This window comes from Myxine glutinosa, chromosome 2, assembly GCF_964187855.1.
Source record: "Myxine glutinosa chromosome 2, kmMyxGlut1.1, whole genome shotgun sequence".
NCBI lineage: Eukaryota > Metazoa > Chordata > Myxini > Myxiniformes > Myxinidae > Myxine > Myxine glutinosa.
The window spans coordinates 186,244,562-186,270,057 of record NC_136262.1 but is presented as its reverse complement, the minus strand read 5'-3'; the positions used below and the strand labels follow the sequence as shown (position 1 = coordinate 186,270,057).

General features: G+C 47.1%; 1 protein-coding gene across 1 annotated transcript in view; it reads right to left on the bottom strand.

Annotated features, from left to right (window-relative positions):
• The window catches only part of LOC137420992 (ras GTPase-activating-like protein IQGAP1), a 305,469-nt gene that overhangs the window by 118,612 nt on the left and 161,361 nt on the right, over positions 1–25,496 (bottom strand). The window lies entirely within an intron of this gene.

Below are 25,496 nucleotides of genomic sequence, written 5' to 3'. Positions count from 1 at the left end.
AATAAATGAATACGCTGTCAAATGTGCCGTCCGAGGCAGAGTCTGATCGCCACGTTCGGCACACGTGATAGCTCGCTGCTCTCTGATTGGTTGAAGCGTTTTTTGGACATAGCTCGGTAAGTACTTGTCCGATTAATTTCAAACCTTGAAAAGGCACATCCTCGGGTCCCCAGCAATATACCTGGCAAGTTTCAAGTATATCGGACCCGTGGTTGTCGAGAAACAGCGGTCACAGACACACAGACACACAGACACACAGACACACAGACACACAGAGATTGCTAGAATTATAGATAGATGTTGGAGTTTAGTCTACCATTTCCTGCGAACACACAGCCAATTAATTTTATTTTCATACTGGTGACTTTTACATGGATGGTGTCCTCTTAGTTGGCTGGGACTTTTCTGCTGGGCCTCACAGAGATGCCACAGCAGTAAATTGCCAGATTTTGTCCGACTATCATAGTGTATATTGTGGCCTACCACATGGACAGCAGTCATTGGCTGGCGATTCAACAAGCATTTAAGCTAGAATTTAATTAATTTATTAATTAATTTATTAACTAAAATTTATTTACTAGAATTATAAATTTAAGCTAGAATTTAAGCAAGCATTTAAGATGTACCAAGAAGATTTTTTAGTTTCTAATTAATTAAGATATTTGAGGACACATCAGAATTTCTACATTTTACGGAGCTACCAAATTGGTGAGCAAAGTTATGTGAAATAAATTGATGAAAGTTATGATGCGACAAATGTGTGTTCATAATTTAACCAACTTGGTTCTCGGTCACTAATAAATGGTTGTGTAGTATTCCCTCCTGACGAGCCCAAACAAGGGCAAAATCATGGTCGGTGGCTCAGCTGTCCTTCACTTGTGACTTTTTAAATCTCGGCATTTAATAAGACCCGAGTGGCTGCACGCAGGCCATCTGGAATTGGAGGCAAAGTGGTGATGCGCATGACGTTTAGTATCATATCACTTCTGGGTCAGAAGGGCCATTTCTGGTTGATTATCACACCCCACCACAACTTCACCTCCTAACTAGCGTGCGGCAGGGTAGAGACAAAGTGCACACGTGGTGGACGACCATTGTTGTCAACAGATCATGTGGCAATCAATGATATGGAATGCGACCTGTGACTTGCTGCTTCACAATGTTATGGGGTTTAATTAATACATCTGTGTGCATATACATACATACATACATACACACATACATACATACATACAACCAGGGGTGAAATTAAAACTGCACTCAGTAGAGCACATAGCTCTGCAAGGACGAACAGTTTACGTTTTTTATTCATCGATAGGTCGGATCTGGATTCGGACCTGAACCAAAATCTTATCAGCTTGTTCTCGTCACCTACTTACCTGAACCTGAACTTACGTCACCTACTCTTCCAAGTTTTGTCATAACCCATCCACAACTTTTTGAAATATCATGCTATGTATCGTTTTTGGAATCTATCTCTCAATGGTGAAGAATCACTTAAACAATTTTAGTGTCCGGATCCAGATCTTCACCAAAATCTAATCAATTAGTCCTTGTCAACTGCCCAACCTATATAACTTTTGAGATATCCTGCTCACAGACAGACAAACAGACAGGGGGTGAACACATAACCTCCGTTCACCCATTATAATGCCAAATCAGTAAGAAAATAAGAGGAATGAATGAATTGGACAACTTCGAGCAGGGCGTTACATTAGCCATGTTGTAAGGGTCTTTAAAATGAGTAGACAAACTACTTATGACCTCAGAATACATCAAATCATTGGATCAACAAGAGATATGCCAGGAAGTGGAGAAGTGGACGTCCCAGAATAATCACTCCTGCTCAAGACTGGAGTTAAGGATACATTTTCACGACTCGTCTCTGCAATTGGTGTCAAACTACCCATAGTACCGCAAACACACTCCCTGGACCTCACAGAATAAATGTCCACACCGTTCTGATGCGTCTCCGTCATGCAGGGATCCATACTTGTTGTCCTATTCAGCGTCCAAGACTTGTACCGTGACACATCCAAGGATGCTCGCATTAGTCAAATCAGCAAATAAGATGGGAAACGAAGCAATGGGCAAGTGTTATGTTCTGTGACGAATCCAAGTTTATTCTTGGAAGGCATGATGGAAGGCATGCAATCAGCCATATGCCCCAGTCTGTGTCCGGGAAACAGCACATTTTGGATGTGGAAGTGTCATGATGTGAGGTAGTATTGATGAAACCTTCTGCACCAACTTCATCCATATCCATGGGTAATCTGACAGCAGATCGTTAAATTAATGAGATCTTACAGTAACATGTGTTGCCTACACTTCAACAAGATGCAGTAACTGATTAACGGATTAACGCATGTGCCCATGGCCCCCAAATTGAATGAGGTCATGCAACCAATGCAACCCGAGACCACGAGAGATGGGACTTAACGAGAGATCGATCATGGTTCATAATTAATCGTTCGAGATGAGCTCGAGGGTGGGTGTCACTTTGCAGACAAAACATATCACGTTGTGAGCGGTGATAAACACAGCGTAAAGCGAATACTCCATCTCAAGGAAAGAAAGCAGTCACGTGATTAATCGATTAAAAAATGTATTCTTCTTTTTATGAATTATTTTTCCAAAAAGTGTATTCGTGTTTTTTGGGGGGGGAGAAGGGGGGGGTGTTTGAGGGGGGGTGTTTGGGTCGAAAATTTTTTGTGCCGAGGGCCCCAAAAAATGTCAATCCGCCTCTGACACTATGGTCCAGGAATCATCTTTATGCATGATAATGCTCTTTCTCACGGAGCCATATTCGATCAAGGAACATTCTTGCCAATACCAATGTCAATGTTATGACACCTAGACTTACCAACTAGGCAGATTAAAATCCAATTGAACAACTCTTGGATATAATTGATCGTCAAATTAGAAAATTGCCATGACAGCCACAGACCCTCGATGAGCTGGAACAGAAACCTATTCGTGTATGAAATACCATTCTCCAGGGTCAGATTTGATTGCTTATAAGGTCAATGTGACCACGGTGTAATGCAGAAATTTATACTGAAGTTCGACATACCCGGCCGGTGTAGACATTTTTATTTCCGTGTTGGATCGTTACATAAAAACATTGACCACAATGCAGCATTACATGATTAGGTCACAATGAAATGGACATGTCATTATTCAACATTTAGGTATGCACCTCAAATGCATCCCATGATGTTACGTAAATAAATCTCATCAACAACAATTATGTTTTCGCTTTTTTATAGTGCAGAAGGTGTGTGTGTGTATATGTGCGTGTGTATATATATGTATATATATATATATATATATATATATATATATATATATATATATATATATATATATATATATATATATATATATATATATATATATATATATATATACATAAATATATATATATATTGTTATGTCTGGGGGTAGAGCAAAATCTAGAGCCAGGTAGATCTGTATAGGTAGGTATTCGACTGTCGCGATAGGGAATCTACCCTGTAATAAGTTCTGTGTTTTAGTCCGGTTTGTCGGGTTAAGATGTCTGCCTGTGAACATACCAGGATGTCCGGGTGTTAGATAGTGTAGGGATTAAGATAAACCCTTGTGTGTCACACCTGGTAATCAAATCTTTGTCCCTTATGGCAATGCACACCTGTAAACACTTAGACAGACCCTGTAGTGCACACATTAATTAAATTCCCTTCCCTGACAAGGACTTCGGAAGAAAACAGGCAAGAGGACAGTTTGGGGCACCGCCGCATGGGCCGCAGCCAGCTACACCTCCGGCAGGCCTAGCACCATAGAGTGACATGAGCTATCACCACGCTACAGGGAACGAGTGATTGGTTGGCGCGGAAGGCGTGAACCTCAGCAAATCAGCACCGGAGGCATGAGGACGCAACTGAGGATGAGGGGATTCATTGGAGGAAAGATGCTGGAAAGTTTGGGAAATGACGAAAAGTTTGGGGAAAAAGTTAGACGTCACCAGGCGAAGTGATATAAGGGGGCGCTGCACCGATTCGGGAGCTTTTTTCTCAGAGACGACATTGAAGCTAGCTCTCATCGCCCGGTTCGTGCTTGACTTGGATCCTTCTCTTCCCTCGTGGCTTGGATCATGCTTCGTGCTGTGCTTGGCTTGGATTTCTGTTGGCTCTGTTCCTCTCCTCGACGCTGTTCTCTCCTCCTGCAATCTCTCCGTGCCTGTCTCTTTGTGCCTCATGTTGGAGACCGACCTTGTGTGGAGCTCGCTAGCCTGCGTTGGACACGTGGTGCTTTTGGATTGGTGCTCGGAGGCGGACGGAGGGAGCCGCGTGGGACGACGACGGACAAGACTACAGGCGAGATAAGGCCACACCCACAGAACATTTTGCATTACACAACGAGACAATTCTTTTTGTAACTCATTCCTGTGTCTCATTTCTGAAGTGAGGTGTGTGGGATCCCAACTTAGGACTTTTATTTAGTATCGCGTTTTCCCTGTCCCGACCTTTGCAAATAAACCCTTGTATTATTCATTCCCTGCAAATCTTGTGCCGTTTGAGTTTGTTCGCCTTCCACAGGTACGCGCTTTTACCACAGCTTCCACTTCCCTTCTTCCTCCCGCGTTTTATAGCCGAATCCGTGTTTGGTCGTCGCCTCAAGTAAATCCGTTCTGGTCCATCCGCGAGCCCTGGTGTAAACCGAAGGTGTCTACGGGACAATATATATATATATATATATATATATATATATATATATATATTGTTGCGGATATGGGATTTGCATCCATCCATATCCGCTTGTAAATATTCCCCTATTTCCTCAATACTTCCCAACTCTCCCCAATCCCCCATTCCCTAGTCCCATTTTCTGTAAACAACACTCTGTAGACCCGACCTCCCCCTATTTCCCCCATTAAATGTCGCATCCAGGTTCACCGCATCTCATGTAAGACAACTATAGGACATCTTGCTAGTTATTCTTAGTCTATGTCAGTTAAGGATTCGTTTCCATTAATTCTGACCCTTCGTTGCACCAGAATGTGATTGTATGGCACCGTTAGGAAGTTTAGGACCTCCCAATACCTCCCCGCAGCTCTTCCTCACAGTTCAGCAACAACAACAACAACAACAACAACAACAACAACGAGCGCAGGGAGTGCGCGTCCTCACTCCGGCTTGGTTGGTAGGGGTGGTGGGAGGGCACCAGGCCTTCCCAACGAGCCGCCATCGGACATGTGCTCGACGGGGTTACCAAACAGGGGCTCCCTGTCGGCTCCTCGTCAAGGGCGGAGCCCGGTAACCCCCGCACCCAACGGAAGCGGCGGACCGGCCCCAGTGGGGCGGAACCAACCAGCCGAGGGCGTGTCACTCCCCGCTGAGCATGCGCAGTGAGACGGAGGTGACATCAGATGCGCGCAGAGCTGAGAGAAAGCAAGACGTCCCCTCCGAGTGCTGTGACACCTCCCTGCATCTTTGGACTGTGTTTATCCTGTCCCCGAGCCAAGGTGCACCTTGTGCCATCGACCTACCTGTCCCTTCCTGCCATCAATCCCTGTGTAAGTCTACCTTGTCCGTTTGTCCGTGGTCTGTCAGGGAATAGATAAGACTGCATTTAAGTGCCCATCTCTTCTGTGTCTTTACCTCACTCTGCCTTGTAATCTACCCCCTTTTCTCCACCACTGTAATTATACCCTCCTCCAGAGGTCTTGAGAACTGTACCCCTCTTGCGTCGTTTCCTCTTTCCCAGTTGTCGTGTCCTTTCCATCATTGATTTAGCATAGCGCGATTTGGCCAACGTCTCGGTGAATCGGGTGAGTCGGGAAGAAACGGGAACAACTGTTCGGCCGCGGTTACCTCCGCTCGGTAAATAACATCCAATCTGCGGTCCGTAACAACTGGTGTCGGGGAGTGAGATACGAGGCCTGAACCAAATTAAAAAAAAAAAACATCTAGACAAAATTTGGTCAAAATTATAAAGTACCGAAATTGCTTTTGTTTTACAAAAACCCGAATTTTGAAAGTCGCGCTATGGGAGATCAAGACGGCTGGGTGTCGGTAGAGGAGAGTGAGGCAGGGTCGATCCAGGACCAAATTGAGGGACATGAGGAGAGCGAAGCAGTGAGGGTGGCAGGTTCGCAAAATGGCGGCGCTAGGCATGGGGAAGAGGAGCGCGAACAACAGGTCGGCGCCGCGCATGGGATTGCGGTAGCGGTACCCGTGCCGCCGATGGACATGCAAGTCCTCATGGCGCAAATAGGGGCCCTGTTGGCCCAGAATAGCGAGAAATTGAGGGAGGACATGGGGGCCAATAGCCAACGGTTAGAACAAAGGATGGGGTCCAATAGCGAGAAATTGAGGGAGGACATGGGGGCCCAGATCGGAGGGTTAGGGAGTAGAATACAGGAATTAGGAAACAAATTTGAGGGACTAGACAACAAATTTGAGGGATTAGACAATAGATTAGGGGAAATACAGGAGGGGTTAACGGGGGTAGAAAACAGAATGGCCGCTCAAGAGAATCAAATGGAAGGGATGAAAAAGGGGTTAGAGGGGTTAGAAAACAGCATGGAAGGCAAATTGAGGGACATGAGGGACCAAGCGGAAAGGGAAGTTAAACAAATGGGGCAGCAGATAGAGGGGGTCAGAATGGGGGTAGAAACTAAATTGGATGCTCACAGGGAGGAAATGGAGCAGATGAGGGTGGCATCTGGGCAGGAGATGCAAGTGATGGGAGGGGAGATCAGAAGAGGTGTGAGTGAGGAGGTCGGAGGAGTGCACGAGGAGGTGAGGCACGGTGAGGAGCGCATGGAGAAGGAGGTGAGAAAGGGGACTGTAAAATTGCAAGGTGGTATAGAGGAGTTGACGCTGGGAGTAGAACAGCTGACAGTGGGACAAAAGGAGTTGGGGGACCAGGTAAAGAAGAACACAGCGGTAATAGAGGGTTTAAAATGAACACAGAAGGAGATGAAAAAGGACGTAGGGGTAATTAAAAAAGAGTGTCAGACGGTACATGAGGACCTGACGAGGAAAATGAACAAGGTGGTAGAGGTAATGGAGACGAAGGACCGGCAGGTGAGGACGCACATAGAAACGGTCAAGGTAGCCTTAGAGGACGAACTTGAGGAGACGCACCGGGAAATAAAAGAGGTGAAGCAGAAATTAGAAGAAGTGGAAGAAGGGGTGAGCGAAATTAAGAAGCGACGGAGAGGGGATAAGAAAGAGATAAAAGAGGAAGTAAAAGAATTGGTCCAAAGTCTGTGTTCGGATCGTGATGATGTGCTCATTAACCGGATGAGGGATTCGCAGGTGATGGAGGAGAAGCGAAGAGAAAGAGGACCCGGTGTAAGTGGTGACCAATATGGTCGTGCGTATGATGCGCCAGGTGATTTAATAAGCTTGGGGGTCGAGATGGACCCGGGTGTTCGTGAGAGGCCGTTGGTGAAGTGTGCGACAGGTCTGGTGTGCGAAAAAGGAGGTGTGCGAGAAAGTCCGACTCTGGGGTGTGTGAGGAAAAAGTGCGCGCCGAGGAGTGAGTGTGCTGTCGAGAGTGAGTTGGTCGTGGCGCAGGTGCGGGGGGGCACATGGAAGTGCGTGATGGGGAGTGTTACAGGGGATGTAACGAAAGAGTGCACACCTGTGGTGAGTGTTACGGAGGACGTAACGGGAGAGTGTGCACAGGAGGATGCACGAGAAAGGGGTGTAACGGACGGGTGCATGATTACAGAGTGCGCTGTCGAGAGTAAGGGTGAATGCGCGACCGAGTGTGGTGGTGAGAGTAGTGAGAGTGACACGGAGCACAAGTTGGTTGTGGCAGGTGCGAGAGAATGTACACCGCATCTCATGTAAGACAACTATAGGACATCTTGCTAGTTATTCTTAGTCTATGTCAATTAAGGATTCGTTTCCATTAATTCTGACCCTTCGTTGCACCAGAATGTGATTGTATGGCACCGTTAGGAAGTTTAGGACCTCCCAATACCTCCCCACAGCTCTTCCTCACAGTTCAGCAACAACAACAACAACAACGAGCGCAGGGAGTGCGCGTCCTCACTCCGGCTTGGTTGGTAGGGGTGGTGGGAGGGCACCAGGCCTTCCCAACGAGCCGCCATCGGACATGTGCTCGACGGGGTTACCAAACAGGGGCTCCCTGTCGGCTCCTCGTCAAGGGCGGAGCCCGGTAACCCCCGCACCCAATGGAAGTGGCGGACCGGCCCCAGTGGGGCGGAACCAACCAGCCGAGGGCGTGTCACTCCCCGCTGAGCATGCGCAGTGAGAGGGAGGTGACGTCAGATGCGCGCCGAGCTGAGAGAAAGCAAGACGTCCCCTCCGAGCGCTGTGTCACCTCCCTGCATCTTTGGACTGTGTTTATCCTGTCCCCGAGGCAAGGTGCACCTTGTGCCATCGACCTACCTGTCCCTTCCTGCCATCAATCCCTGTGTAAGTCTACCTTGTCCGTTTGTCCGTGGTCTGTCGGGGAATAGATAAGACTGCATTTAAGTGCCCATCTCTTCTGTGTCTTTACCTCACTCTGCCTTGTAATCTACCCCCTTTTCTCCACCACTGTAATTATACCCTCCTCCGGAGGTCTTGAGAACTGTACCCCCCTTGCGTCGTTTCCTCTTTCCCAGTCGTCGTGTCCTTTCCATCATTGATTTAGCATAGCGCGATTTGGCCAACGTCTGGGTGAATCGGGGAACAACTGTTCGGCCGCGGTTACCTCCGCTCGGTAAATAACATCCAATCCGCGGTCCGTAACAATATATATATATATATATATATATATATAATATATATATATATATATATATATATATATATATATATATATATATATATATATATATATATATATATAGTTGTGGATTTGAGAATTGTTGTAAATATCACCCTCTGTAAGTGTAATGAATTCTTGTAAATATCTCCGTGTTGTGTGTAAAGGTCAAAGGTCGTCCTCTTAGTTAGTCCATATACATGCATGTAGCAAATCATATACCCTTCTAAATAGTTATTTCCTCATTATGTGTATTAGTTTAAGGCTGTGTTTCCCATTAGTTGACTCTGCATTGCATCAAATTGAAATAAGGGAGAATTCCCTTTCATTCCCTCCAAGCCTCCATTGCCAACTGCATTGCCGCCATTGAACACGCGGCCAGCTCAGAGAAGAAAGGCGTGTCTCCGCCCCTCGTCATCGGAAGGAGGAGTGAGCCAGCCCTTGCCGTCCAATCAGGCACGAGGGGTTTGGCTTGAGAGGGCGGAGAAAGAACGACCGGGGAGGTTCGAGAAAGTTCGAGGGTGTGGCCTATATAACCCGTCACGCGACGCCCCCACCAGAGATGCGTCAGAGAGTTGGCAGTCCACCGGGAGAGAGTTGAGTGGAGTTGTTCAGTTCAGTGGAGGAGGAGCAGTGAGGTTGAGCTCAGTTGAGGAGGAGAGAGTGAGACACGTGGAGGAAAGCGAATGAGAATCGGCATGCCCTGCTCGTGATACCAACCAGCACTGAGATCAACCAGTGCGTGCACGCGAACATCGACGTGCCACGGTCTTCGGATCTCCCTGTCGCCCGTTCTGTGAACCAGAGTGCGAGGAGTCGGAGCTGTCACCTCCAGCCCTGCCATTTGCACGAACCTGAACCTCCTCATCCCTCCACCCATTCCTGCCATTCCATCCTTTTGTGTACGTGAGTTTGTTTTGTGTGTCTTGTCCCTGGGGAATAAGTAAGTTTGTATAGGTAAGCTAGTGTTGCACTGTGTCTTCTGGTCCTTCCATCCTTCTGTCTTTATTTTCTTATCTTTCCTTCTCCTTGGTTCTTTTGGTCTTGTACATAATAGTTAGTAATAAATCATATTTGTTCTTCCTACTTTTGCCTTCTTTTTCTTCACATCCGTTCGTCTTTGAGGTTTCCACATTTAACACCTGTGGCGCGATTTTGGCCAACGTTTCGGAATCGGGTTAGTGAATGCTAATGACTTGAACTTCGGGTTGCTAAAAACCGCTCGGCAACTAGACCATCTAAAACCGGGGTTCGAGCGGGAGTCCCTCCCCTGCTTCGCGGTCAGGAGTGGCACTCAGGTCCTTGGGACTTTTCATAGACCAAATACCCTGGCTGCTCCCGACCGGAAGGAGCGTTGGGACTTCAGGACTCACGTCGGTCAGTCATAGACAAGGGGATTAATCCCCCCTTCTTAAGGGGAAAAAGGCCGATGGAGCGATCCGCAACAATTGGTGTCAGGAGTGGGATTCGGACCTGAAGTGCGATTAGCGCACTCAAATTACGAGTGGTATAAAATTTTTATTTATAATATCCTAAATTTAAAATCGTGCCATGGATAGTCAAGGCGATCGGATGCTGGTGGGTGAATTAGAGGAGGGGTTAGAGTCGACCCAGGACCCCAGGGAAGTGTATATGGGGGAGAGAGAAGAGGAGAGCAATGAAGATGTGGTTGCGGGGGTATCAGGTACACAAAATGGCGCCCTCGTGCACGTGGTTGCAGCGGCACCAAATGTCGCCGCGCCCGTGACCGTAGCAGCGCCGCCAATGGACTGGGGCCTATTCATGCTGCAAATGCGGGCTCTCATGGAAGAGAACAGGGGGGTTGGGAAACCAAATCGAAGGGATGGAAAACAATGGGGGAACGATTGGAAAATCAAATAGGGGAATTGAGGAATGATATGGGAAGCCAAATCGGGGGGCTCGAATGTAAATTGTGGGGCCAACTAGAGGACATGGGTAACCAAATCGGGGAAATGAAGGAGGGGTTAACGGGGTTGGAAAATAGAATGGCTGCCCAGGAGAACCAGATGGAAGGGGTGAAGAATGGGTTAGGGGGGTTAGAAAATACTATGGAAGGCAAATTGAGGGAAATAGGGGAGCAATCCGCCCAGGAAATTAAACAGATGGGAGATCAGATAGAGGAGGTGAAAATCGGGTTGGAAACTAAATTGGATGCCCAGAGGAATGATTTGGAACAGATGAGGGCAGCAGCTACCAAAGAGATGGGAGAAATGTGGGAGGAGATCAGACGAGGTGTGGGCGAGGAGTTCGCGGGGGTACGCGAGGAGGTAAAGCGAGGTGAGGAGCGTATGGAGAAAGAGGTGAGAAATAGTACGGCTAGGTTACAGGGGGGCATAGAGGATCTGACGAGGGGAGTAGAACAGCTGACGGTGGGACAAAAGGAATTAGTAGAGCAAGTGGAGAAGAACACTGCGGTAATCGGGAGGTTAAAGGCGACACAGAAAGAAATAAAAAAGGAACTTATAGCGACAAAGAGGGAATGTCAGATGGTACATGAGGGGTTGACAAAGAGGTTGGACGAGGTAACGGAGACGAAAGAACGGGAGGTGAGGACACACATAGAAACGATCAAGGTGACCTTAGAGGACGAAATTGAGGGGGCGCACCGGGACATGAAAGAGGTGAAGCAAAAATTAGAGAATGTGGAAGAGGGGGTGAGTGAAATTAAGAAGAGACGGAGGGAAACTCAGAGGGAGATAAAGGAGGAGGTGATAGAATATGTACAAGGTCTGTGCTCAAATCATGATTATGTGCTTACTTACCAAATAAAGAGTTTGCAGGTGGCGGAGGAGGAGCGAAGATGAGGTGCCGAGGTGCATGGCGATATATTCGGAAATGTATATGGTGTGAGGGGAGATTCAGTCGGCTTGGGTGTTGGTGTAGACCCGGGTGTTCGTGAGAGGCCGCTGGTAAGGTGTGCGACAGGTGCAAAGTGTTAAGGAGGTGTGCGAGGATGTCCGACTATGGGGTGTGTGAGGAAAAAGTGCGCGCCGAGGAGTGAGTGTGCTGTCGAGAGTGAGTTGGTCGTGGCGCAGGTGCGGGGGGGCACATGGAAGTGCGTGATGGGGAGTGTTACAGGGGATGTAACGAAAGAGTGCACACCTGTGGTGAGTGTTACGGAGGACGTAACGGGAGAGTGTGCACAGGAGGATGCACGAGAAAGGGGTGTAACGGACGGGTGCATGATTACAGAGTGCGCTGTCGAGAGTAAGGGTGAATGCGCGACCGAGTGTGGGTGGTGAGAGTAGTGAGAGTGACACGGAGCACAAGTTGGTTGTGGCAGGTGCGAGAGAATGTACACCTGGAATGGAAGGATGCACACCTGGAATGGTCGAACGCGTGTGGGAATGCACACTTGAGTTGGTAGTTAAGCACGTGATTGGGTGTGCAGGTGAGTGCACACCCGTGGTTGTCACAGAGGATGTGACCGAGGAGTGGGCGCGAAGAGGTGTGTTGGTGAGGTGTACGAACGACGAGTTTGTGCCAAGGTGTGCGGTGGTCAGGTGTGTGACGAAGTCTATGAGTGTACCTGGGGGGTTTGTAAGAGAAGGTGCAATGACGGAGAGTATGGAGACAGCTGGATGCGTGAGCAAGGAACGGAACGCGGGGTGTGAGCATGCAAGTAAAGCATCGACGTTAAACGAAGCAGCGGTTAGATCGACTTTTAGCCGAAGCGAACCCTCGGTTCGTGCCGGGCTTTGTGCGCAGCGGGAACCAGCGGGGATCGTAACCACGGCGGTTTCGAAGGAACCGCCGTACGGGATCCACACCGGGCCTCGCTCCGAACGGTCGCGTCCGTGCTCCGCTAGGCGGAGCGGGCGGCCCGGTCGGAAGGGTCGTCACGGCGACCCCTTGTGGTTGAGGCGTTCCGGCAGGGCGAGATCGGGCCATCGGACGGCTCCGTGCCGAGATGGTGCGTGGAATCTCGGCCTGAGTAAACCTCCTTCCCTGCACCGAATGCCGGATGGACCCAACCGCCGGCAACGAACCACCGCATGCATTGCTCGGCTTCGCGAAGCCGAGCTTTGCGAAGGTAACGACGCACCGAGGCTCAAGTTAAAGGACATTTGGTAGGGATAGGGAATTTGTGATTGGAAAATTTTTGATTGGTTGGAATTTGATGAGCAAAATTTATAGTGGAAGATGCCCGATGTGGTGGGATGGCAAATCCACCATCCCTCACAAACGGGGCACATGAGCAATAGCTATGGGGTTTATGGCAGTGTAAGCTCGCCGAGGGAGGGTTAGGATAAAATGATAGGGATCTAGAGAAGATGACCATAGGTAACTGTAGATTTAAGTAGCGACCTTGGACAGGTAGTCGGGGACATAGAGAGGTTAGAATGGATGATAACGACGTGGGATGTGCTTAGTTTAAAGGGAAGATGGGGAGCACCAAGTTAGAAGGAAACCAGGTAGATCAGATGATGCAGTGTGTTTGAGAATTGAAAGTGTATTCGGAAGTGTATTGTGAAAAGAGCGAGGTGATTGTGAGTTGTATTGAGCGTGGAAGTGTATGAAGCAGTGCAAGAGGAACAATTGTGGTTGTGCATTGTATTGAATGATTGGAGAAGCCTGGGAGGAAGGAGGGTGCAGGAGGCACCAGGTGTGATTGCACAGGGGTGCAAGTGAACAGGTGTATGGAGCAGTGTATGACTGAGTAATGGTGATTGTGTGTTGTGTTGAGCAAATGGGCCTGGGAGGAAGGAGGGTGCAGGAAGCACCAGGTGTAGGAGTGATGGCACAGGTGTGCAAATACAGGTGAGCATGGTTGTATGGAATAAATGGCATGGAATACATGGAGCATGGAATGGATGGTGTGGAGTGAGTATGGTGGAAACTGTGGAGTGGAGTGGATGGTGCGAAGGGAGTGTATGGGGAGGATGGACCCCATCACGAATACCCGGGGAGGGTAGTTTAAGAGTTAGGTAGAGGGAGTAGGTAAATTGTGGTTGGATATTGGCTTCTGTGGTGCGTGGTGGAAGAATGGTGTTTGGATGGGTGCATAAGTGACGTGGAAATGGCTGGGTGTGGCCTGTTAGTGTGTGTAGTTAAATGGGCACTCCACCACTGTGAGGATGTCGGCCAGGTGAGGCCGCAGGTGGGCTCTGGGAGCCGGTAGAGTTGTTGTGGATGGGGCCCGAGGATCCAAAGGACGGACCTGGGTAGCCCAGTGCCAGAGAGGGCACCGAGTGGGGAGAGTGCCACAGGGCCTTCCCCAGTTAGATAGGTTAGGGTGAGGAGCAGGTAAGCTCGGAGGCAACTGCAGTGGTGGAGGTGTGCAGGTGGGTAGACCTGCTGGGAGAGCCACGCGACCCAGTCCTGAAATTGTGCAAAGGCACAGGGAGTTGAATCGGGGGAGTGAGACCCCAAATTGATGAAGCACCACAGTTTGGTCAATGGCAATTTGGTTCTTAAAACCGCATAGAGTACGATTGCCAATGGATTGGCAGGGAAAGACCCCGCATAGTGTAAAGTGTGTTAAAGTCATTTAGAGGATAGTTAGGATTGAAATCTCCTTGCACCATCTACATCCACTCACCTGAGGTGACAGAACGCCACACCATGCCATGTTATTGATTTTTTTGTGCAAATGTTTGGATTGTAAGACGCATCATGACGTGGGTGTGACATTGTGCTTTGTTGTTCCATCTCTCCCTCCTTATGAGGATTGGTGATGGCAAATTTTGGATTAGAGGGATTGTGGTGACGAATTTGGTATTAGGGGAAATATGGGGAAGACGAGACAGTAGTGACGAATTGGTAAGGGTGTAGATTTTTGTACATACTGGGTAAGGGCAAGGGTAGAACAGGTGATGGGTGGGGTGACATACGATAGGGACGAGCTTTTCTCCGCTCAATCTCCAGACGCACCTCACCTTGCATTGCCTTTATTAATGGGTACCCTTGTGACCTTACCCCTCGCTAACCTGCCCTCTCTGTCTTCCTTCCCCGACCCTTGGATCGTGCTCTCTGGGCACCGAGGGGAGCGTGCGGGAGTCCGCCATTGTGTGTCCGAACCCCCGCAACCAGCTGCTTGCATCGATGCACCATTTATGGACCACATGTCTGTGGCTGAGCACCACTCATGGACCCCACAGGTTGGGGCATGGCCCCTCTGCTTGAACCGGCCACGATGGCCCAAGATCTTGCTTGCGGACCCGGTGAGATGGCACCAAGCCCACAGGTGAACCACTCATAGTCGGCCCCTGTGGGCCACAAATAAAAACAGACACGTTTTGTGCATTTTTTATTTCCACCAAATAGGCCGCCAGCAAGAACATGAAGTTGACAACATCAGGAAGAATAATGGCCAGCAGAGGGAGCCGAAGAACAAGACACCAGCAGGGTTTGTTTTGTTTTATTATGGAACTGTGGTGACTGTGCACTCTGGTGCGTTTATGGTGCTTTTTGTTGGTGCTGGTGCGTCGATGCAGCGCAGGCTGTCTACCCCCCCCCCCCCCCAAAAGAACAATCACAGGTCCTGGGTTAGTTTTGTAAATACAATTAGCATCAATTGTAAATAATGCTCCCCACCGTTCATGTTTAGTTTGAAGACAATTCCGCAATTCGGTTATCCTGTGGGCGTAAATCTGTTAGGCAGGGTGCAATGCAGCAGGGGGACATACTTATTTGTGTTTTAAAACTGTCACACTCAGGATCAGGTTAAATGTAGAGGGAACTACACCTACGTGTCACACTAAGTTAAGGTTTTATAGGCCCGGGTCATGCCTTGGAGGATGGGGGGTGCAGTGTTGTGGATTTGAGAATTGTTGTAAATATCACCCTCTGCAAGTGTAATGAATTCTTGTAAATATCTCCGTGTTGTGTGTAAAGGTCAAAGGTCGTCCTCTTAGTTAGTCCATATACATGCCCGTAGCAAATCATATACCCTTCTAAATAGTTATTTCCTTATTATGTGTATTAGTTTAAGGCTGTGTTTCCCATTAGTTGACTCTGCATTGCATCAAATTGAAATAAGGTAGAATTCCCTTTCATTCCCTCCAAGCCTCCATTGCCAACTGCATTACCGCCATTGAACACGCGGCCAGCTCGGAGAAGAAAGGCGCGTCTCCGCCCCTCGTCATCGGAAGGAGGAGTGAGCCAGCCCTTGCCAACCAATCAGGCACGAGGGGTTTGGCTTGACAGGGCGGAGAAAGAACGACCGGGGAGGTTCGCGAAGGTTCGAGGGTGTGGCCTATATAACCCGTCACGCGACGCCCCCACCAGAGATGCGTCAGAGAGTTGGCAGTCCACCGGGAGAGAGTTGAGTGGAGTTGCTCAGTTCAGTGGAGGAGGAGCAGTGAGGTTGAGCTCAGTTGAGGAGGAGAGAGTGAGACACGTGGAGAGGAAAGCGAATGAGAATCGGCACGCCCTGCTCGCGATACCAACCAGCACTCTGAGAACAACCAGTGCGTGCACGCGAACATCGACGTGCCGCGGTCTTCGGATCTCCCTGTCGCCCGTTCTGTGAACCAGAGTGCGAGGAGTCGGAGCTGTCACCTCCAGCCCTGCCGTTTGCACGAACCTGAACCTCCTCATCCCTCCACCCATTCCTGCCATTCCATCCTTTTGTGTACGTGAGTTTGTTTTGTGTGTCTTGTCCCTGGGGTATAAGTAAGTTTGTATAGGTAAGCTAGTGTTGCACTGTGTCTTCTGGTCCTTCCATCCTTCTGTCTTTATTTTCTTATCTTTCCTTCTCCTTGGTTATTTTGGTCTTGTACATAATAGTTAGTAATAAATCATATTTGTTCTTCCTACTTTTGCCATCTTCTTCTTCACATCCGTTCGTCTTTGAGGTTTCCACATTGAACACATGTGGCGCGATTTTGGCCAACGTTTCGGAATCGGGTTAGTGAATGCTAATGACTCGAACTTCGGGTTGCTAAAAACCGCTCGGCAACTAGACCATCTAAAACCGGGGTTCGAGCGGGAGACCCTCCCCTGCTTCGCGGTCAGGAGTGGCACTCAGGTCCTTGGGACTTTTCATAGACCAAATACCGTGGCTGCTCCCGACCGGAAGGAGCGTTGGGACTTCAGGACTCACGTCGGTCATTCATAGACAAGGGGATTAATCCCCCCTTCTTAAGGGGAAAAAGGCTGACGGAGATCCACAACAATATATATATATATATATATATATATATATATATATATATATATATATATATATATATATATATATATATATATATATATATATACATATATATATACACAGTGAAACCTTGACTTACGAGTTTAATTCGTTCTGTGACCGAGCTCGTAATTCAATTTGCTCGTTTCTCAAATTAAATTTCCCCATTAAAATGCATTGAAATGCTATTAATCCGTTCCAGCCCGCCAAAAACCACACCAATTTTTTTTTAAATATACAGTATATATAAAAATATCTCGCGCTTTATATTTCACCTGTATGCAGCATACAAGTTGGCAGGATGGCCTGGACTGGAGGTACGCACACTTGACTCTAAACTGTCCAGCCTGGGTTTGAATCCCGACCCAGCTATAACCTGTCATGGGTGAATCACAGGCAGGGTGATTCATCAATGTGTGTACCGCTAAACTGGGCGCCCCGTTTGCGTCCCATTAGTTGTTGGATGTTAAGGATCTCACCGTGTTTTCCACAAAGAGAAGGCGAGCTATCACCGGCACTCTGAACAAGTTGTGGCCTGGCATGCTCTTCTCCTCTGCCGTTATATACGTCCTCCTCGGCATATTTTTCCAGAAGAGCCCTGTCTCGTCACAGTTGAAGATTTGCTGGGGGATGTATCGTTCGGCTTCTATCAGTTCGGCAAAAGTTATAATAAAATGTCTCGGGCCTTCTCACACATGATGTTCTCGGTCACGGTATCTCCTGCGAGCTGCTTCTCCGTCAACCACACAAACAACAACTTCTCCATCTCTTCATGGATAGAGGTCCGGAGCTTTGAAATAATCGTAACGCCCTTGGCTGGCGTTATAGCCTTTATCGACTCCTTCTGCTTCAAAATCGTACATATCGTAGAAGTACAACGATCGTACTGCCTCACCAAGTCGACAACACGCACACCTCGCTCATGTTTTTCGACGATTGCGTGTTTTATATCCAAGCACATCATCCTCTTCTTCTTCTCAGTACGGCCCTTGGCACTCAATTTCTTAGGACCCATGGTTAAAACTAAGAAATTTTCCAAAATAACCAAAATGCGAAAACAAAGCAGCAGCTATATACGGCAGAGATGCTTGCACGGCAAGATAACCACGTGACCTGAACCCACCTGGTGGCGGGTGGCGTAAGCTCCAAAATAACCAAAATGCGAAAACAAAGCAGCAGCTATATACGGCAGAGATGCTTGCACGGCAAGATAACCACGTGACCTGAACCCACCTGGTGGCGGGTGGCGTAAGCTCCAAAATAACCAAAATGCGAAAACAAAGCAGCAGCGATATACGGCAGAGATGCTTGCACGGCAAGATAACCACGTGACCGGAAACCACTTGGTGGCGGGTGGCGTAAGCTCGTAACTCAGATCTCGGCTCGCATCTCAAAGCAATAAACCGCCCGAGCGACGGCTCGTATCTCGGAAAACTCGTAAGTTGGTGCACTCGTAAGTCAAGGTTTCACTGTATATATATATATATATATATATATATATATATATATATATATATATATATATATATATAGAGTTGGCATTTAATATGGAATATTTCTTTTGTGGGGGTGAACTTACTTTTCAAGATGTCTTAGAACCAAAAGTTCATTGGAATTATGTTGAAATTATTCAAGATTTTGTTAATGTGACCTTTAAAAGAAACAAAAACCACATTTGACATTTCGAAGCAAATAAATTGATCCTGGAAAGTGATGTAAACTGATATCGAACTCAATTCACGGACAGTACTGTGTCTAACTTCTGTACGTTTTCCAGAAGTATGTCTTTATTTTGCACATTAGCCAAAAAAAATTTCAACAAAAACAAAAGCTAAATTATGACTGGGATTACGGACAGTAAAATTACAGTTCAGTACTTCGTGTAACCCCCACGAGCATTCAGGAGAGCACGTACACGTCGAGGCATGCTGTTCACGAGATTTGCCAAGGTTTGGACAGGAATCGCTTGCCATGCAGTGACAATAGCCTGCTGCAATTCACGCACAGTGGTAGGCTGCTGGTCCAAGTTGTCGATTTGACGCGTTAATTCTGCCCACAAGTTCTCTATCGGATTCATATCCGGGGACATGGCAGGCCACTCCATATGCTCTACACCATGGTCAGCAAGAAAGTGTTGGATCATGCGAGCACGATGAGGCCGTGCATTGTCATCTTGGAAGACAAAGTTTCCTCGAAAGGCTGCACGAACAAATGGAAGCAATGTTTCTTCCAGAATGGCCCTGTACTTGAACTGGTTCAGGTTTCCATTCAGAACAACCAGGTCAGTTTTGCCCCCTGCATGAAAAGCAGCCCAAACGGTCATCCCACCACCTCCAGGTTGGACTCTTGGCACTATACAATCTTTGTTGTAGGCTTCATGCACTTGTCTGTGCATTCGGACGTGGCCATCTTGACGATAGACCAGAAATCTAGACTCGTCCCTGAAGATCACGTGATTCCAGTGTCCTGGCTGCCATTGGTGGTGCTCTCTGGCCCACTGCAATCGGCGCTGGCGGTGTTGTCTGGTCAGGCGTGGCTTTCTCAGGGGACGCCTGGCACGATAGCCTGCTTGAACCAGTCGTTGGTTGACTAGCCTCCTGGATACAGGCACATTTGTCAGTTGCTCTCACTCAGCCCTAAGCCGATTAGCTGACTTGGTACGGCCATTGCGGACCAACCGGTGCTGCTGGCGATCATCCCTCCTTGTGGTTCTGCGGGGACGTCCTGGCCTCAGTATTGGAGTAGGGACACCCCTCTGAGCATTTCGTTTCAAGATCTTTGACACCTGACCTTGAGTGATGCCATACTGCCGAGCAATAGCACGCTGTTTCATGCCGTAATTTCGTAAAGCCACCACTCCTTGACAAACAGCATTGTCGAGTTGACGGACCATCTCCAGAGGAAGCGGCAATAACTTTTGGAAACGTGCAGCAGTTGTTTTCCACTAATACAGAACGAAACAACCCTTGTATAGTATACCCGACTGTGAAGCCAATCATCAAATGCACCTGTCCGTACATTTTGCCACGCCACCTGTGATATAATCCTGCTGTTGACTTCTTGCTGCGACAGACAATCAGTGACATGGTTCTTTTAACAAATAAATCACCAAAGTGTAAAAGAAACTCACCAGATTGATATGCTGAGTTAAGAAAGTAAACCGAAGTCAAGAAAAAAAAATATTCCATATTAAATGCCAAGTCTGTATATATATATATATATTGTACATATATAGAAGTATATAAAGAAGTATGTGTGCAGTCATGTGAAAAAGTAAGTACACCCCATGTAAAGTTTTGACTTTTTGAACATATTTCAACATACAGCTATTTGATCTTCATTTCAACAATATTGATAGATAAAGGTGATATAATATAACAAATATCATGAAACATTTCCATTTTGTCGTCCATTGTATGATTTAAATAAACATAAATGCAAATTTCGCATGTGGAAAAAGTAAGTACACCCTTGGCTCTAATAGGTGGTATTGCCCCCTTTGGCAGAAACGACCTCAAGTAGGCGTTTCTTATAACTGTCGACCAGTCTCTGACATCGACTGGAAGAAATTTTTGCCCACTCCTCCATGCAGAATTGTTTTAGCTGTGTGATGTTTGAGGGGTTTCTTGCATGCACAGCTCGTTTCAAATCCCCCACAACATCAACGATGGGACAACATCTCGAGTAAGGCCCATTCTACTGCCAATGTTTGTCTACGGAGATTGCATGGCTGTGTGCTTGATTAAATTATATATTGCAATGGGTGTGGCTGAAACAGCCAAATCCATTAATCAGAAGTGGTGTCCACATACTTTTGGCTATGTAGTGTATGTATATATAGATATAGATATATACTAGGAAAAGTACCAGGAGTTGCCGGGTAACAATGAGTCGCTTCCTGACGAGAATATGAATGAGGAGGGGGGGAGGAGAGGAGGAAGGAGGAAGGGAAGGGAATGGGAGGGGGAGGAGAGGGAAGTGGGAGGGGGAGGGAGGGGAATGGGGAAGGAAGGGGGAGGGAGGAAAGGGAAACGGTGAAGAGAAGGGAATAGAGGGGGAAGGAAAGGGAGTGGAGTGAAAGGAGGAGAGAGAGGAGGGAGGGTGGAGGGGAGAGATAAATCAGGGAGGAAAGAAGAAGGGAGAGTGGAGGGGGAAAGGGGGAAAGAGAGGAGGGAGGGGAGCGAGGAGGGGTGGGGGAGCAAGGAGGGGAGCGAGGAGGGGTGGGGGAGCAATGAGGGGAGGATTAGGGAGGAGAGAGAGAAGGGAAGGAGGGTCGAGCGAGGAAGCATGAGTCGGGGAGAGGAAGGGGGGTTGGGGGGGGGGGAGGGAAAGAGTGACGATATCGCTCAAAAATGTTAGTCAATGAAAAAATGGGTACATGAAAACAAAAAGGCAGCTGTCTACTGTAACGCCATGGCTTACAAAAGCAGCCTGAATAGTGTTCACCAAGTGGTGGCTCACCTCGTTAAGCATATTCAAAAAGGGTGTTATAACACACCCAAACTTCCCCGGCCTTGTGACCAATTAATTAAATACACAGGCATTTCTCACTTCATTTGTGGAGCCCTTGCCAAGCGGCTTAAGCACCCCAGCAAGCACTCCAACAAAATGGGTGATAAGGAATGGCTGGCTTGGCAAGCAATAGCAAGCTGATTGCTTCTGGTTGAAATGACCGAGAAATTTTAATAACAGATCGCTTTCAAGCAGCAAATCAGCGAAATGAGGAAACCACAGAGCAGACAAATTCAAAAAAAGGGTGTTATAACACACCCAAACTTCACTGGCATTGTGACTAATTAATTAAGAGCCCTCGCGAAACGACTTAAGCACTCCAGCAAGTACTCCAACGAAATGGGTGATAAGGAATGGCTGGCTTGGCAAGCGATAGCAAGCCGATTGCTTCTTGTTGAAATGGCTGAGGAATTTAAAAAACAGATCGATTTCAAGCAGCAAATAATATGGACTGTTGTAAAAAAATCAAGGTCTACAGCATTGTCCCAATAGTAGGTTTAATTCAGTTTCGATCTCTGGCAACACCTGTAAGAAATCAACAAGCTTTGTATCAGTATTCCGTAATCATAGAAGTAACAATGAATTAGCAATTAGTGCAAGCAAGCCTGGAACATCTAGCAATACGCACCATTCGAGTATGCACTACCACACAGAATAAATGTCACAGGAATCAGGAATGTGTCGGAGCGATGTCCGTCCGAGTTCTTATGGGATCCTCTCAGTGGTCAGAGACAGCATAACACCTGGGTTCAACTTAGACACTATTTCATTACATGGACACCACTGAGAGCAGACAATTTCAAAAAAAGGGTATTATAACACACCCAAACTTCCACAGCCTTGTGACGAAAAACAAAAAGGGAGCTCTGTCTACTGTAACGCTATGGCTTGCAAAAGCCGCCTGAATAGCATCCACCAATATTGCTAGATATGGTAAATTTTTTCAGATTTCACTCCAAATTTGGACATTTATTTAGTCTACAGCATCCAATCCTCATATCCGAATCCAGATTTTGATGATATGCTTTAATTATGTAATGATAATCGATCGTGTTTCCAAGGCAAGGCACGTTTGAGTAGGCCGAAACAAAATGGCGGCTTAAGAACCCAGCGAGGTACAGTGGGCTGACCAAGATGGTGGGCCGCCATATTGATGCACCACCACATCTGTTTTTTTCTTATGAGCACCTCGTTAATCATCTTCAAAAATGATGTTATAACACCCAAACACCCAGTTTTCATCCTTGCAATCTTTTGGAGGTCCAGGTGTATGCATGCAAAGTTTGGGGTTGCTAGGCTTAATGATTTTTGAGTTGTGGAGGAGACAGACCGACGGATGGATGGACACTGCCGTTTATCATTACAGTATACATACACTACCATTCAAAAGTGGAGGCACACCCAACATTTTTTGATATTTTACTGTTTAATGTGCAAAATGAACATTAGATGTGAACAAAACTCTTACCAATTATATATCTGCTTTTCTACTGATAATATATTGTGCTTCAACGCATCTTTCTTGTGCAAAACGTAGGTTTAAAGCAATTTTTGGAAATAGGTCAAAAAGTGCAATACTAAATCCAAACTGAAACATGAAGTTAATCTTACTATAATTCACCAAATGTCCGTCTGTCTGTTCGAAGGTACCATAAAAACTGCTGAACTGATCGCAAAAATATTTTGGATGGGTAATCCTGGGACCCCTGGGAGTAAAATAGGCTATTTAGTTTTCCCAATTTCAGCTTTGGTCTCCAGCATTCTCAGGTTTGGACTCCCGCATAACATTCGCGTTCGCATAACGTTCATTGTGATGATGTTCTCATTGTGACGATGTTGTGACGATGTATGTGTTCACGGTAGTGTTTGACGTGACGGTGTGAACGTAATTTCGTAATGTTTTTCGTTTCGTAATCCTTTAATGAACGTTTAATGTTTAATGAACGTTTAATGCCCTTCGATGTCCGGGGCCGCACGCGCGCTACACTGGACGGGCCAGCGTGTACCTTTCCCTTCGCCGTCAGGCTCGGGTAAACAGCTGAGCCCTATCCGTGATGGGGACTGGGGCTTGAGACAGTGTCCCACAAACAAGGAATTCCCAGTAAGCGCGAGTCATCAGTTCGCGTTGATTAAGTCCCTGCCCTTTGTACACACCGCCCGTCGCTACTACCGATTGTACGGTTTGATGAGATCCTCGGATCAGCCCCTGCGCGGGCCATTCTCGGGTCGTGCCGGTGCACCGAAAAGATGAGCGAACTTGACTGTCTAGAGGAAGTAAAAGTCGTAACAAGGTTTCCATCGGTGAACCTGCGGAAGGATCATTATCGGGACAACATGAGAGCGAGCGAGACGCGAGATGTACGTGGTACGTGATCGTCCATGTACTGTTTAGCCATGTACTGTTTAGATTTTGATGATTTGCGTGTGATATGATTCAATGGATGTTTATATGAATCGCTTAAAATAAAAAAAGCCTTCAATTTCTGATATTTTACCTTTTCATTTGGGCTTCCCAATTGAAGCCCCGCCCGTAGGGCGGGTACTGTTGCTAGTGTTATTAATGTTTCATCTGAGGAGAAACATCTGCTTACAAATATTCTGTTCTGTGTGGAATGAATGTTTGTGCTTAGTTTCTTCATCACGTGCAATGTCTATTATTGCCAGGCGTTGCAAAAAATGTTTACAGAAAGGCCAACCATACAATCTAATGAGTTTTTTGTGTTTCAGATTGCATGAACATGGGTGCCAAAGCTCAGCTAATGCCAGAAAAAAGACAGGCAATTCTAACGTTGAGAAAAGAAGGCCAATCATTGAGGCAAGTTGCAAAAAAATTAGAAGTGTCAGTAAATTCAGTTGCTTGCGCCATGAAACGACATAACAAAACTGGTAAAAATGCGGGAAGAGAACGTTCTGGTCGACCAAGAATCACAACAGAATCGCAGGACAAGTAAACCGAGTCACCAGTCTGCGCAACAGATGTCTTACAGCACCGGAAATTAGAGCCCAGCTAAACAGCTAGAAGTGGCAAAAGATTTGGAGGATGGAACCAATGCTGTTGAATTTCCTGTTGCGAGCAACATATGATGAGCTTCCATCCCCAGCAAACTTGAAGGTGTGGGGTTGTTGCAGGAGAGATGTTCTTGGTGTGGAGGTCTGGGAATAATGCAGCATGCACTGCATCCATACTCAGTAGCATTGGCAGCAGGAAGGGAAATGTGGCAGCACTATCAAGTGCTGGTGGTCATAGTGGAGAGTGCAACAGGTGACGAGATTGAGAGAGGGGGGAAGTGGAGAAGGAGGCCGATGGGAGCAAGGTGGGAAGTGGAGAAGGAGGCTGATGGGAGAGAGGTGTTGTTTATCAAAGAGGGCCAAGCGGTAAGATGCGGAAAGATGAGAAGGTGGAAAGCAAGAGATCTGTCAAATTCTTGTGATTGGCAAGTGGTGGCAGTCCTAAAGCCACAATTGTTATTCCCGGAGGAGATATGTGTAACAAGCTTGCGGCCTGACATTGTCATCTGGTCAGGTGCAACAAGGCAGGTTATCTTAGGGGAATTGTCTGTACCTTGGGAAGAGAACATGGAGGAGGTGCACGACAGGAAGGGAGGAAAGTACAGTGAGCTGGAGGCAGAGTGTAGGGAGAAGGGTTGAGGAGTTTCTTTTCAGCCATTTGAGGTGGGGTGTAGAGGGTATGTTGGGAATTCCTTTTATGCATTTCTTTTTTGTATTACCGGAGGACGGGACTGCTTCCAGTTTGGGTGTCTGAGTCATTGATTCTGTTTCCTGTGTTTCATGTTTGCCCCAGCCTTGGGCATCTAATGATCTGTCTGGCCACGCCCATTTATAGACATACTCGCATTGTAATTGCACACACTTTATAGAGGTACTCAGTAAAAAATGAGAATGTGTACAACTGCCTTCCACTAGGTGGCATTTGTGGACTACATTATCACATTCTGTGCAGACATACAAACCAACAAACAGACAGACAAACAAACCAACAGACAGACAAACAAACACAAACAGACAGACAAACAAACCAACAAACAGACAGACAAAC